The sequence below is a fragment of the Rhamphochromis sp. 'chilingali' genome, assembly GCF_963969265.1.
Source record: "Rhamphochromis sp. 'chilingali' genome assembly, chromosome: 1".
Classification (NCBI taxonomy): domain Eukaryota; kingdom Metazoa; phylum Chordata; class Actinopteri; order Cichliformes; family Cichlidae; genus Rhamphochromis; species Rhamphochromis sp. 'chilingali'.
In genome coordinates, this window is record NC_137929.1 from 28124314 (window position 1) to 28137481 (window position 13168).

Below are 13168 nucleotides of genomic sequence, written 5' to 3' on the forward strand. Positions count from 1 at the left end.
CTAGTTTCGGTTAGTTTTATTGTTTTTTTCTAACTCTATTTTTTTTTATCTTTAAACCTAAAATTATTTTTCACACCTAATTCGAGTTTTTAATTTACTTTTACTTAACTATAATAAACAATATATGCAGAACAGCATCTCTGAACACAGGTCAAAGCTTAAAGAGCATGGGTTACAGCAGCAGAAGACCACAATAGCTGCCACTCCTGTTAGCTTAAACTGAGGCTATATTTCACACAGGATCGTCAATATTGTGTTATATTATATATGATATTTAGATGATAAGATCAGAATTTTGGGATTTTTGGGATGCAGTGGAATGGGAGAGTGTAAATAAATCCAGTAACTGTCAATATTGACCAAAATCTCTGACGAAAGTTTCCAGAACCTTGTTGAATCTGTAAAAATTAAAGGCAACTCTCAAGGCAAAAGGGGGTCCAACCCATAAATAGCAGTTTGAAGTAGTCAGTGATATACGGGATTATTAGGTATTCTCAAAGGATTTACTAGAAATCAAAAGCGGTTATGCATCTCAGTGTGTATGTTATGCATAATACAATAGGCATCACATTTTTAAAAACACAACAGTCTAAACAAAGTAAACATTGTTCAAGAAATTAGTGAAAGTTTGTTGCAGTGGGGTGTTTATTGTTATACTGGTATATGGTGAAGTTACATAGTGTAGATATTAGAATAGAATACAACAACATACAGTGGGAAAGTGTGACATTTATACAGCTTATGAAAAGAATAGGAAGGGATAGCATGTAAATGCTTTAGTAATGCTTAGTTGGGTTTGACGTATGTGCTAAGATCTGATAGGGTTTGCAATAACAACGGTAGATTCAGTTGAAGGCTCTGGTTGACAGTTAACCATAACAAAGGACTGATCAGCCCAAGAGGTCAAAACACTATGATGTAGAGAGTGTCTCCTTACTTAGCTGGTTAGCTCATGTAAATGGACTGATTCTTATATAGTGCTTTTCTACTCTCCCGGAGTACTCAAAGCACTCTATACAACATGCCACATTCACCCAATCACTTTATCTATACTCAGTGTTACCTAAGTACATTCACACGCCGATGAACGCATCGGAGAGCAACTTGGGGTTAGTATCTTGATACTTGAAATGCAGACTGGAGGAGCCAAGGATCGAACCACCAACCTTCCTGTTCTACCTCCTGAGCTACAGCCACCCCCTATGTCATAATGTGGGTTTGAACCCGAGACAAATAGCAACACTATAACAAAAAAGAATGTGTCTTAGTAATCAAATAGAGAGGAGAATATAGCACTGAGTTATAAAGAGCAGTGTACTCTGTGAAACTGTAGTCACAAGATATTCAGCACAGTTATCGACACAAGATAAACATTTCAGTGGTATTATTTTACTTACAGCTTGCCACTGCTGACTCGTCAACATTTCTTTTCTTTTTTAAGAAATCCATACAAGTTTCAGTTGGCCTTTGGAGCCTGAAAATATGGACTTGCAGAGCACTCCTATATAGAGTGTTAGAAAAACTTTTTCCAATGTATCTAATGTAATCATCAGGCACTACAATTCTTTTTAGATTTTTCTCATAAGAATAATACGATTTTAAGATAAGAAGAAAATCAACTGACTTGTTTTTTCCACTTGTTAGTCGTCTGTGGTGGAAAACATGATTTGTTGCCCTCAGCCACACATATGGTCTTCTAAACCTATTTCTGCAATAGCACGAGAGGATTTTAACATGATGCGTGTTTGACAGCCAGACATCATATTAAAATCCTCTCACACTAATGCAGAGGTGCATGTGGTGTGTTGGCCATGTAATGATAAACATAAATGATGTCACATAGGATAAGCACCACTAGCGGAGTAGCTCCCATGCTCTCGTGACGCATTAATCATTGTCGACACCGCCACATGTTGCAATAATCTGCTGCTGACAATTCAAGCTGGAAGTGAGTAACATTTTATTTAAATTTAGTGAAATCTGAATTATGTAGGAGTAAACTAAATTAAAAGAAGGGGAAAAAAACAGCTAAGAGGAAGCAGAGCGGAGGCTTTGCAAATGTAAAAGATGAAACGAGCTTTCAGCAAGGCTGAGCATCTCTGAGCTCACCGGAATAAGCCAAGACATCTCTCTTCTGTGTTTGTCTAGCTCGAGGGTGCGACTACAAAGGTCACACGTGTCATTAAAATTAAGGCATCGATAGATGGGATATTTTCACAAAGGTGACAAGATCCCATCCCGGCATAATTAGCCTCATTTTTATAGCAAGCAGGTCACTTAAAAGTCAATTTCGGTGATCACGCCAATGAATCTTTACACCATGTGTTATAAACCTGTTATGCTGTGGATTCGAATCCCAGTGCACCACATGGCTAACCACCGTAATACCTCACTTTAGGAAGAGGTCCAACTTTTCCTGTTATCTTTGGGTGTCCTTTGTGGGTTGTGTGGATGCATCACTCCAATAAGCCTTAAGGATATTGGGAGCAATCCAGGAAATCTATCTGACATAACAAAGGAGTTTTGAAGAGCAAACGCAAACGGCCTTGACAGCGCTGGAGATGTAACTCTTTCAATTGCATTTTTTTCATTAGCGACTGAGTCATTCTGTATGTACACATGGTAGCTGCTTTAAGGCTTTAGAAAAATTACATGTGGATGTTTGATGATCTCTGACAGTGGCTTAAAGGAAACGATGATTATTCAGAATCAACATGGAGGGACTCTGCTGATGATGAAAAAAGTTTGCTGTCCTAACACATCATGTCATTGTTACAGTTTGTTTTAGTTTAAAGAGTACAAAAAAGCACAAAGATATACTGCAGTAATAAGCTCCCATGGTGCCAGTAGGTGGTTTTTGACATTTGAACAATTTGTTTTGTGGGCGATGATAATACGCCCTGCCACCAAGCAAAAATGGTTCAGGAATGGTCTGAAGTGTTGATTTGCCCTCCAAATTCTCCAGACCTCAATCCAGTTGAGAATCTGTGGGATGTGCTGGACAAACATGTCGAATCCAAGTCCAAGTCCTTGCACCTTACAACTTACAGGACTTAAAGGTTTAATTGCTAACTTTTTGGTATCAGATACCACAGCACACCTTCAGGGGTCTAGTAGAGTTTGTGTATTTGTCACGGCCAACCATGAGGATGTGAGGAAGGAGGACTCTTTAATGAAGGCAGTGCATTTATTTACAGTGAAGTAAATAACAAGAACACAATAAATTCCCGTTAGCTCCCTAGACTCCCGTGTCGTGTCTTCGCTCAAACATCCGTGCTCGTGCTCTCCGCTCCTGTGTTTCCGCACTCCCCGTGCGTGCTGTCCTTTTCTGCTCCACGCTCCTCCTGCAGGGAAACAACAGAGGCAGCCGTCAAACATTGACTTCCGCGGGCCGGCACGATACTATACTTGGACACACACTAACTTGGAGTGCAACTCAACGATCCCGCCTCGAGGAGCTCTTAGCTACACTCCTATGTAGCTCCCCCGACGAGCCAGATCAGCTGCAGGTGTGTGAGGTCCTCAGGCGTGGCCAGCCACCTGGCAGGACACACAAGACAAGACTCCTGTAGACCAGTGCTCAGCACACAAACCAGGAAGACGAGGAACAGCAGCACCAAAAATACACATGTCCAGAACTGCCCAGGGCGACCCAGGACCCTAACAGTCTTGTTAGATCAGGGCTGCGCAGCAACCGACGACCAACACAATATAACACATGGTCACAGTGTTATGCCTGGTTGCTTTTACAATCTTGAATGCTCACACTGAAGTTGGCCAAACTCAAATAATAACGATGCAAGGCTCCTTGTTATGTCACTTCAGACTGCTCTAAATGCTGGCTCTGGCTGTAACTATAGAAGCCACACCCACCGGCTGTTCAGACCTTCTGCTTATGAGGAGAAAAGTCAAGAAAGTTTGCTTTAACAACTGAAAACAACTTGTTTCCGATATTGGATGTACTGTCTAGTTTAACATAAAGAAGGACTATTTTGAACTGTGAATCGTGTAAAGTTAATCTCGTACATTACGAGAACAAAAATATGGTACTGGGAGGGGGGAAAAGCACGACAGGCCCACTTTAATAAACATTACATTTAAGTTTTCCTTTGATTAGAATATAGGCCAGTGAAAACTAAGCTTCTGCAGAAGGTCTCAGTGTAGCCCCCAATTCACTCTACTGTATGCAGAGTGTATCTCCAGTGTAAACACGCTATTAGAGTTTAGAGCAGAAGAGCTTGTGCAGCTCCTCTTATCTGCCAAGGATGCCTCTGATGGCTCCCGATTGAAATGCCAGCTCTGAAGTTCTGTGCTCAGCCACACGTGTAAACGCCGCAACAGAATGTAACTTATTCCCTCAAAGTGCTTGTTTTCTCTCCCCAGGCAATTGGAGATTAGTTAGTTCAAATTCTAGACGGGTGCTTTTTGAAGAAAGCCGTTTTCGGGGAGATGCGCATGAAAAATTGGCAAGCAAGCATTAATATGTATAATTAATTTTGTTGTTATCCACATATTTGAGCAATGAAGGGAAAGGCGCAGACAGAATTCGGAGCCCGTGCTCACAGGAACCCAGGGACGGCATGTGGATCATTTTTAACATTTACATTCCAATTCAATTTGCTCAACTGGAATTATCTGGCTCCCCTTCATGGTGGAGATTAATTCAGCTTCCTTGTTGTTCATTTCTAAGTTTAATAACATAACCCAAAGGTATTTCGTTTCCTTTTTTTCTTTGAACACAGAAATTTTCATGAGCTTCTCCTCTGCAGTTATTTTTGTCTCCTTGTAGATTTCGAATTTTGCATTCCCTATACATGAATACATTATCAATTCTCAGAGATTATCATTATGCTCGGATCTCGGCCAGCAGCCAGAATTTGACAAGACAATCAGCCTCTGTGGCAAGAAAATAGGATGTTCTTGCAGTTCATCGTCGAAGTTCTTTAAGCGCATGCATGATATATTTAAACGCACCCACATGGTGCAGAAAGCTCACGCAACATACAGCCGTGGGAGAGGAGATCGCAGGGCCAATTGCAAGCGGCTCGTGCATCTGTTCCTCCTTGTCTTCTCAATCAGGATCAATTTGACACCTGTTTGTTGCCAACAGAATTCTCGGTGATGCCCACAGATCCGCTTTCCAGGTGTCTTAAGGCCTCAAAAGACGCTCGTCGTTCGTCTCATAGGTGGCTCGAAGCACATGCCGGGGTCGCTGGTGCCTTCCCTGCCACCCCCTCATCAGGATAATTAAGCTTTCTCAGCCTGCTGCACACAAATGGGGAATTTCGCCAGCCCCTCCAAGTTGTACAGATAGTCTGCAAATTGCCTCTGATTTGCCACCTGATTGTGCTATGATTATGTTGTCACTGGATGCTGTGATTATGATGGCCCATAATTGCTGGTGTGCATTAGCTGCTGCACAACGCCCCCCCCCCCCCCCCCCCACCTCCCGATCTCTCTCTGTCTACCTGTCTATGTATCTATTGACTTCCTTTCCCTCCATAAATCTCGCTTTTATTTCCCTCACCGTGTCACCGCTCTGTCTCAATTTATTTTTATTTTCCCCCCCTTTCTTCTCTAATTCAAATGCTGATTCTACTTGTGAAGCGCTTTGATGTCATTTAATGCAGGCTTGCGCGCTCTCCTCTGACGCATTTCGAAAAAGATTCGTCTCACCTGCATTTATATCTGCATACTTTATGCCTGCGCCATAGAACTAAATTCATGTGTTTTGTTTTATTTGCTTTTTAAATTTGTGATTAAAGTAAGCAGCATTTCATTTCCTCCACATATATAGGCTTAAAAACAGATTCACTAATTAGTCATAAACCTTTCTATTCAAATCTATCTTAAAAGCAAAGACTCTCCATTATGAGGAAAATTAAACTTCCCAACATACATAAAAACACCTGGTTTATCCAGTGATTCAGCCAAGGTTTGGGTTCTGTGTGCGCTCTTGGGAAGAGATGGCATTGGGGGTATTGTCTTACAAGATGTACAAACACCCCCGTCCAACACGCATGCATTGGAAGTATCTCCTCATGGCACATGATTCTCATTTTCGCAAAAGACATTAAGTCACCTGCGGCAAGCCAGCTGAATGTGCCACGTCTTGGCACGTTGGGAAAGCCATTTGTTTGTGCGGCAAAAACAGAGAAGTGTTTATTTGGGCTTGTTGGACTGACAGTGTCCCCTGTCAAAGCGACGCTTCAGCTGTCACCGTTTGAAAAAAAAATGGGGACTAATTTGCATCTCATTAATCCCACCTCCCCTCCCAGCTCTTCTTGAAAAACTCCACTTTCTCCTCCTCCTTCTTCTCTCTAAAATCCCTCGCTGTTCCATGCCACAGTACTGTCTTTAGCCAAGCTCATTAAAATAAACACGGCACTTTTCTCCGAGTCCAGAATCACTTCTAGCTCCTCTCGCTGCTGCCGCCGAATGACTGATGTACATGTGTTTTTTGCTCTTTTTCAGGTCTGGTGTGCCTGATTAAAAAGGCATGACTTGGACCATTGATGAGCATATGGATTAAAAGTGTTCAGTGATTGCCCGGCCATTCCCCTCACTCTAATTGAAAGCCTAATGTGCACCCACCACATATTAATTAAAACCAGAGGTTATAGGCCCTTAGGGTGCACCATTTAGGTCTCTCATTAAAAATTAATAACCTCAGTTAATTATTATTATGGTGTTGTGAATCACATCAGCAAATAAATAAGACAATAAGGCTGTCTTGCTCTATAACACCCCCCAACAGGCGGAGCATTTGTTGGGAGGGGTAACACGCAACCCAGTTTTTCAATCAGAGAATAGCAAGTATATCTTTACTTTGTTCTTCTAGAGGGGTCTGAAAGCTTTTAGCTCACAGTCATTGACACAAACTACAGGGTGAACAGGGAATTCAATCTAGGATAAATGATTAAAAAAAAGACTTTAATCTATAATGAACTGTGACTACTCCAATTACAGGAAAAATAAGGTTATATAAGGGGGCGACAATAGAAGATTACAGACTGTCAATCGAACTGCTCTGACAAACTCTTTGAATTACATATAAGTATTTGGAAAGGTGCTCTACTTCAAAGGCCTTGTATAAACTTACAAAAGGTTAGGATTACATTCTTGCACGTGCATTACATTAGCAGCGAGGCCTTCAATTTTAGAACTGCTGCATGACACGAGCCTCTCGAGCACAAATAAGCGTTTTACAGCGTGTTTACAAATGTGTGCAGAAAGGTTTTCCCCTCATTATTTTGTGCAAGTATCCATAAAGGTTGTGCATGTGCAGAAGATCCACTCAAAAAAAAAAAAGGTAACGTACAAAGTAGAAATGAGAATCTATATTAGGACTATGAATAATTCTTAATTTTCACCTCATATAGTTCTCTCGGTTGGCTGTCTTTTTGCATTTCGTATTCACATGTGTGTGGTCTGTAGCTCAGGGATTTCATTAGTCCTAAGGTCAGACTCAAAGGCTCACACTGCCAGGCTAACACTACACTTGGACTACATCTCCCAAGTAGTAAACCTCATACTTGGAAAGAACTAGTGATTTTAAACGAGACATTGCAGGATCATAGTACAGTGGTGTGAAAAAGTGTTTGCCCCCTTCCTGATTTCCTATTTTTTGGTATGTTTGTCACACTTAAATGTTTCAGATCATCAAACAAATTTAAATATTAGACAAGGTAAATGCAAAATGCAGTCTCTAAATGAAGGTGTTTCTTATTAAGGGAGAAAAATCCAAAGCTAGATGGCCCTGTGTGAAAAAAAGTGATCATCCCCTAAAACTAATAACTGGTTGAGCCAAGCTTAGCAGCAACAACTGCAATCAAGCATTTGTGATAATTGGCAATGAGTCTTTTCCAGCGCTGTGGAGGAATTCTGGCCCACTCATCTTTTCAGTTTCTGTAATTCAGCCTCACTGGATGGTTTTTGAGCACGAACCTCCTTTTTAAAGTCATATCACAGCATCTCAATCGTTAGGACTTTGACTAGGCCACTCCAAAGTCTTCACTTTGTTTTTCTTAAGCCATTCAGAAGTGGACTTGCTGGTGTGTTTTGAATCACTGTCCTGCTGTAGAAGTTCACTTCAGCTTGAGGTCATGAACACATGGCCAAACATTCTCATTCAGGATGTTTTTGTAGAATTCATGCTTCCATTTACCACAGCAAGTCTTCCAGGTCTTGAGGCAGCAAAATAGTCCCAAACCATGACACTACCACCACATTTTACTGTTGGTATGATGTTCCTTTTCTGAAATGCTGTGTTAAATTTATGCCAGATGTAATAAGACACACACTTCCGTAAGGTTCAAATTTTGTCTCATCAATCCAAAGAGTATTTTCCCAAAAGTCTTGGGGATCATCACAATGTTTTTGACAAATGTGAGACGAGCTTTTGTCTTCTTTTTGGTCAGCAGTGGTTTTCTCCTTGGACTCTCCTACAGAGGCCATTTTTCCACAGTCTCTTTCTTATTGTGGAAGTATGAACTCTGACATTAACAAGTTTGCAGTTCATTAATGTTGTTCTCAGTTTTTTTTGTGACCTCTTGGATGAGTCATTGATGTTCTCTTGGAATAATTTTGGTTGGCCAGCCACTTCTGGGAAGCTTCACCACTATTCCATGTTGTCACCATTTGTGAATAATGGCTCTTACTCTGGTTCAATAGCATCCCAAAGCCTTAGAAATGGCTTTGTAATCCTTTACAGACTGATAGATGTCAGTGACTTTGTTTCTCAGTGGTTCCTTAGATTGTGGTATGATGTGTTGCTTTTTTTAAGATCTTTTACCCTGCCTTACTTTGTCAGACTGGCTCTATTTAAGTGATTTCTTGATTCAACAGGGCTGCCGGTAATCAGGCCTGAGTGGGTTTAGTGAGACTGAACTCAGCTTTCCAAAAAATGTGGTTAATCAAAGTTAATTCATGATTTAACAAGAGCGGAAATTACTTTTTCACACAGGACCAGGCAGATTTGGATAACTTTTTTCCGTTAATCAGTGAAATTATCATTTAAAAACTGCATTTTGAATTTACTCCAGTTAACTTTGTCTAATATTAAAATTTGTTTGATGCGTGTGACAAATATGCAAAAACATTAGGAAATCAGGAAGGGAGCAAAGACACGCCACTGTAAGTATATTTGCACTCTTGCAGCAATAATTGCGATGGAATTTAAACTGTTTTCTGCTAAGCAAACTTTATTCATAAAACACTGTCTGGAAAGCCAGACAGATGAGAAGGGCCTTAGAGAGCAGATTTTAACAGTTTAGTTCTGTCAAAAGGTTAAAGCATTTGCAGCTTAGGCATTTTCAATTTCATTCCCAAAATGTCTCTGACACCCACCCATATATTTTTTGAGGTTTTGCAGTCATATGACCACTAGCCATGTGACCAATAACTATGTGACCAATAACTATGTGACGTTAACTTGTCCACCATTTTAGACATAATAATATTCTGTCAAGTTAATAAGACCTCTGTCACACACTGGCCAGAGACTGGTCTGCCACCACCTGGCAACCACCTGTTGCAAAGGAACAATGAATTCTCTGGTTGGCAAAAAAACCAAAACGTCCTTACAGTTGCTTTTGTTGCTAGCAGCTTGCCGCAGTGACCTGTAGTTAGGACTGACCGTTTTGACTTATCTGCAAACACTCACCAGCTACTCTCTGAGTGGTAGTAAAACTGAAAAACGTGATACAGACCAGAGACGAAATTTGCTTCCTTTGAAGTTAAAATTGTATCTTTAATGTGTTGTGTTATGTATTGGCCGCATTGTTGAGGCACAACTTTTACATTGGAGGCAAACATTATGTCATGAGTGAAAAGCAACTCATCATCTTCCATGCATACGGGCAACCATGGCGATGTGCTAGAAGCCAAAGTGCTCACATGGTGGTTTTTGGTGCAGCATCCTCATTGTGATTGACATCACCCAGCAACAGCCAGCAACCTCCAGGAACCATCCACAAAATGATCGGAGAATACACTTTTTCCCTTAGTGACTGAAGTTGGTCTTACATCTAATATGGCAGACAAATCTCAATGAAATGCAGTATGCTAACCACGCCTGCTAGCATTAGCTAAAAAGTTAGCACGCCACCCTCTCATCCAAATGTGGTCACTTCTAGCCCCCTTTGTTGATGCTTTTTGAAATTGTTTCACAAACTATGGCTATGTCAATTTTTCTAATGTATTCCCAATTTGGGGATTATTATCTTAAGTTTTCCTTTCTCACATGGAGCACACTGCTAGAACAGGGCAATCACTCACCGTGTGTAATTTCACAGGACAGTTACCGCCACTGTTTTCATGTATGTGCAGTTCTGATATCAAGTGGATTTTGACCTGTTTGTGACTGTGTCAGACATTGGCACTCTCACTTGTGTTTGAAACCAGCTCATGACTGGCCACAGCTTGCCACAACTGGCATTCTTTTTGGTCTCTCCTGGACAAAGTGCAAAAACTCCATGGTTTCTGTTAAGTGCACTTGCATGGAATAAGCCACACCAACCATGTGAACATAACCACAATGCAACTGAATATTTCAGAGGACACTCTAATAATGTGTCATGTCTACAGCTTGGAGACTGTTACATTTCCATGATGTTTTGATTCTGAGAAGCAGCTCAAATAGATCGATTTCCCAAATCACTGAGCATTGATATTTTATTAATGTGGACCATGGATTTATATTCGAGCCAGCCTTGATTTTTTTTTTAGTTTTTTGTTTGTTGTTGTTGTTTAAAGTCTGCAGGAACTGTGTTGAATCTTTGTGGGAAAGGCCTCTTTTCACTCCACTTATTTTATTCCTTGCCACCTGAGCATAACCTATGGCGGGGTGCCCAGATGATTTCCATGCTTATATATTTGATTAACGACATGCCAGCATCACTGTCAAGTTCAATGCCATTCAGTGCTGCCAGCTACAAAAGAGTGCTATTACCTTACAGCAGATAATAGAACAGAGGAAAATCAGGGCCACTGTTATTTCAGTTTCTTGTCATGATTTCTTTTTTCCCCTTGTTTTATTTGTTAATTTCCCTCTTTGAAGTGAGTAATGATCACCTTACTTCACAGCATTGTCATCATCATACCTGTCAGCCTTTTTGCAGCTTAAGATGTTCAGAGCGAGGAAACACAACGCATCTGCTTACATTGTTTTTGTCTGGAGATCAAAGACGCCTCTGACTGCAAACAACTTCAGCAGATGACACGAGGTGCCAAATGTTTCCTCGACATCAGATGGCTTCCACTGCGATCCATATTGCATTCTAGGCCAAACCTCCCGAACACCATCACAAGTATTTCCCCTGAGGATCCCCGCCTCTACCTACCTCCATTCATGGTTGCGAAACAACCCTGGGTCGAGGGTGCAACACATGAAGTTAAATGGTTTTGAGGAATAACAATCGTAACATCTGAGTTTTGCACAACACCAATCCAAGAATCAAGACAGAAGAATGGGCCAGATCTGGGGAAGAAAAAAGCCCCCAAAAAACAAGATATGATGGAAGGGAATCGAAGAGACGATACAAATTATGGCACAAAGGCGGAGCTGCTGTTGGATTCCTCATAAGAATTATTCAAGGAGAAATGGCACCTGGCCTGGGGGAAATCAGCACTGCCTTCAGCCGGATTAGTCCTGGCACAATCTGGACACAGTCTTGTTTGATGTCCCCCACCCATCCGTCTTGTATGTAGTCTTTTATCTCACTCTAAAGTAATATAGTCTTCACTGCAATTCAATAATGGCCCAGCCGAGCCTGTCAGACTGCGTTTGCCCGTTATCTCACAAAGGCCTGTCCACTCCAGCAACAAGCCACCCGATATTTGTGTGTGTGTGTGTGTGTGTGTGTGTGTGTGTGTGTGTGTGTGTGTGTGTGTGTGTGTAAGTGATTGCATCCCCAGGGGAGGGACTTCCTGCTTGTGTATGTGATTGTGTGTATGAAAGAGAGAGAGAAAAAGAAGGAGACGGGAAGAGAGATGCCAAATCAATTGATGTGTGTCTGCACCATGTGGCAGACAGAGGGGGAAGTGGGGAGACAGACGGTCTATTTATCCCTCGGTGTATTTGTATGTGTGTTTTGACCGGTTATCCTACTTGAGATCTAAATTAAGAAATAGCGCGGCCGATGGGGCAGATGCAGCGGCCATCACCTGTGCTTGCGCATGTGTGTGTGTGTGCGTATGTGTGCGCATGTCTGTCTGTGTCAGCACAAGTGAAGGGTTTTAACTCATTTCCTAATTGGATGAAAGGGGCAGATATGGCGTAGTCTGACCCAGGCATGCTGCAGGACAGTGGGAACCACAGTAATTTACCCACAGAGTGACAGCCTTACTGAAGCATTCCGGTTTCCCTGCTGGAATCCGGAGAACAGTGGGTCGGCCCTTAGTCAAATCCCAAATTAGATGGATGTTGGACTATAGGATTGACCGACTGGGGAAAAAAAATAGACTTGCTGATAGGAGGATGTGCACTTGCAGAAAAAAAGGGAGGGGTGAAGGATTGATGGATGAACCATAAATACACCAAAAATGCATGGATATCTTCATAGCTACACTTCTGCATAATGATGTGGGCCATTTTCGCTTCATGTCAGGCTGTAAATGCATCTGCATAAGCAAGCGGCTTCCATTTACCTTGCAGTCACGGGGCATCATGTCCCACAGCTCATTCAGCGCATGCTAATATATGGCGGCACAGGCCTCCCCATCATAATCACCCATAACACTAAAATGAGACGCATGACAGTAAATAGCAGTCAAGCCTTACAAAGACTATTTGGTATGGGAATGATTTTTGTTGCCAGCAAACACTTCAGATGGCAATAAATAAAACAGATTTTTTGATATATTAAGCTGCTTCTTTTATTGTCATGCCTCACTGCGGTCTGTGCATGCAAATAAAGAGATATATTCACTGTACATATGGATAAGGGGGGGAGAGGAGAGGGGAGGAAGAGTGAGATGCTGTTTCAGGAGTCACATTGCAAATGGTGAGTGATTTGCTTTTGCAATCAAAAAAAAGAATTTGATTTAAGAGCTGCAAGAGAGCAAAACACTCCCCCCCTTCCCCATGCATAAGCAAACAACTAAAGAGCTGAGGAATGAGTGCACACATTTCTCATTCGTGTTCTTTGCAATCTATTATTACTTTATC

General features: G+C 41.5%; 1 long non-coding RNA gene across 1 annotated transcript in view; it reads right to left on the reverse strand.

Annotated features, from left to right (window-relative positions):
- Nucleotides 1–2192: 2192 nt before the first annotated feature.
- The window catches only part of LOC308405080, a 32189-nt gene continuing 21213 nt past the window's right edge, over nucleotides 2193–13168 (reverse strand). The window contains exons 2-3 of the long non-coding RNA XR_013973270.1: nucleotides 3425–3540; nucleotides 2193–3344 (exon numbers count right to left, since the gene is read on the reverse strand). This is a non-coding gene — a long non-coding RNA (uncharacterized lncRNA). The remainder of the gene's footprint in view (nucleotides 3345–3424; nucleotides 3541–13168) is intronic.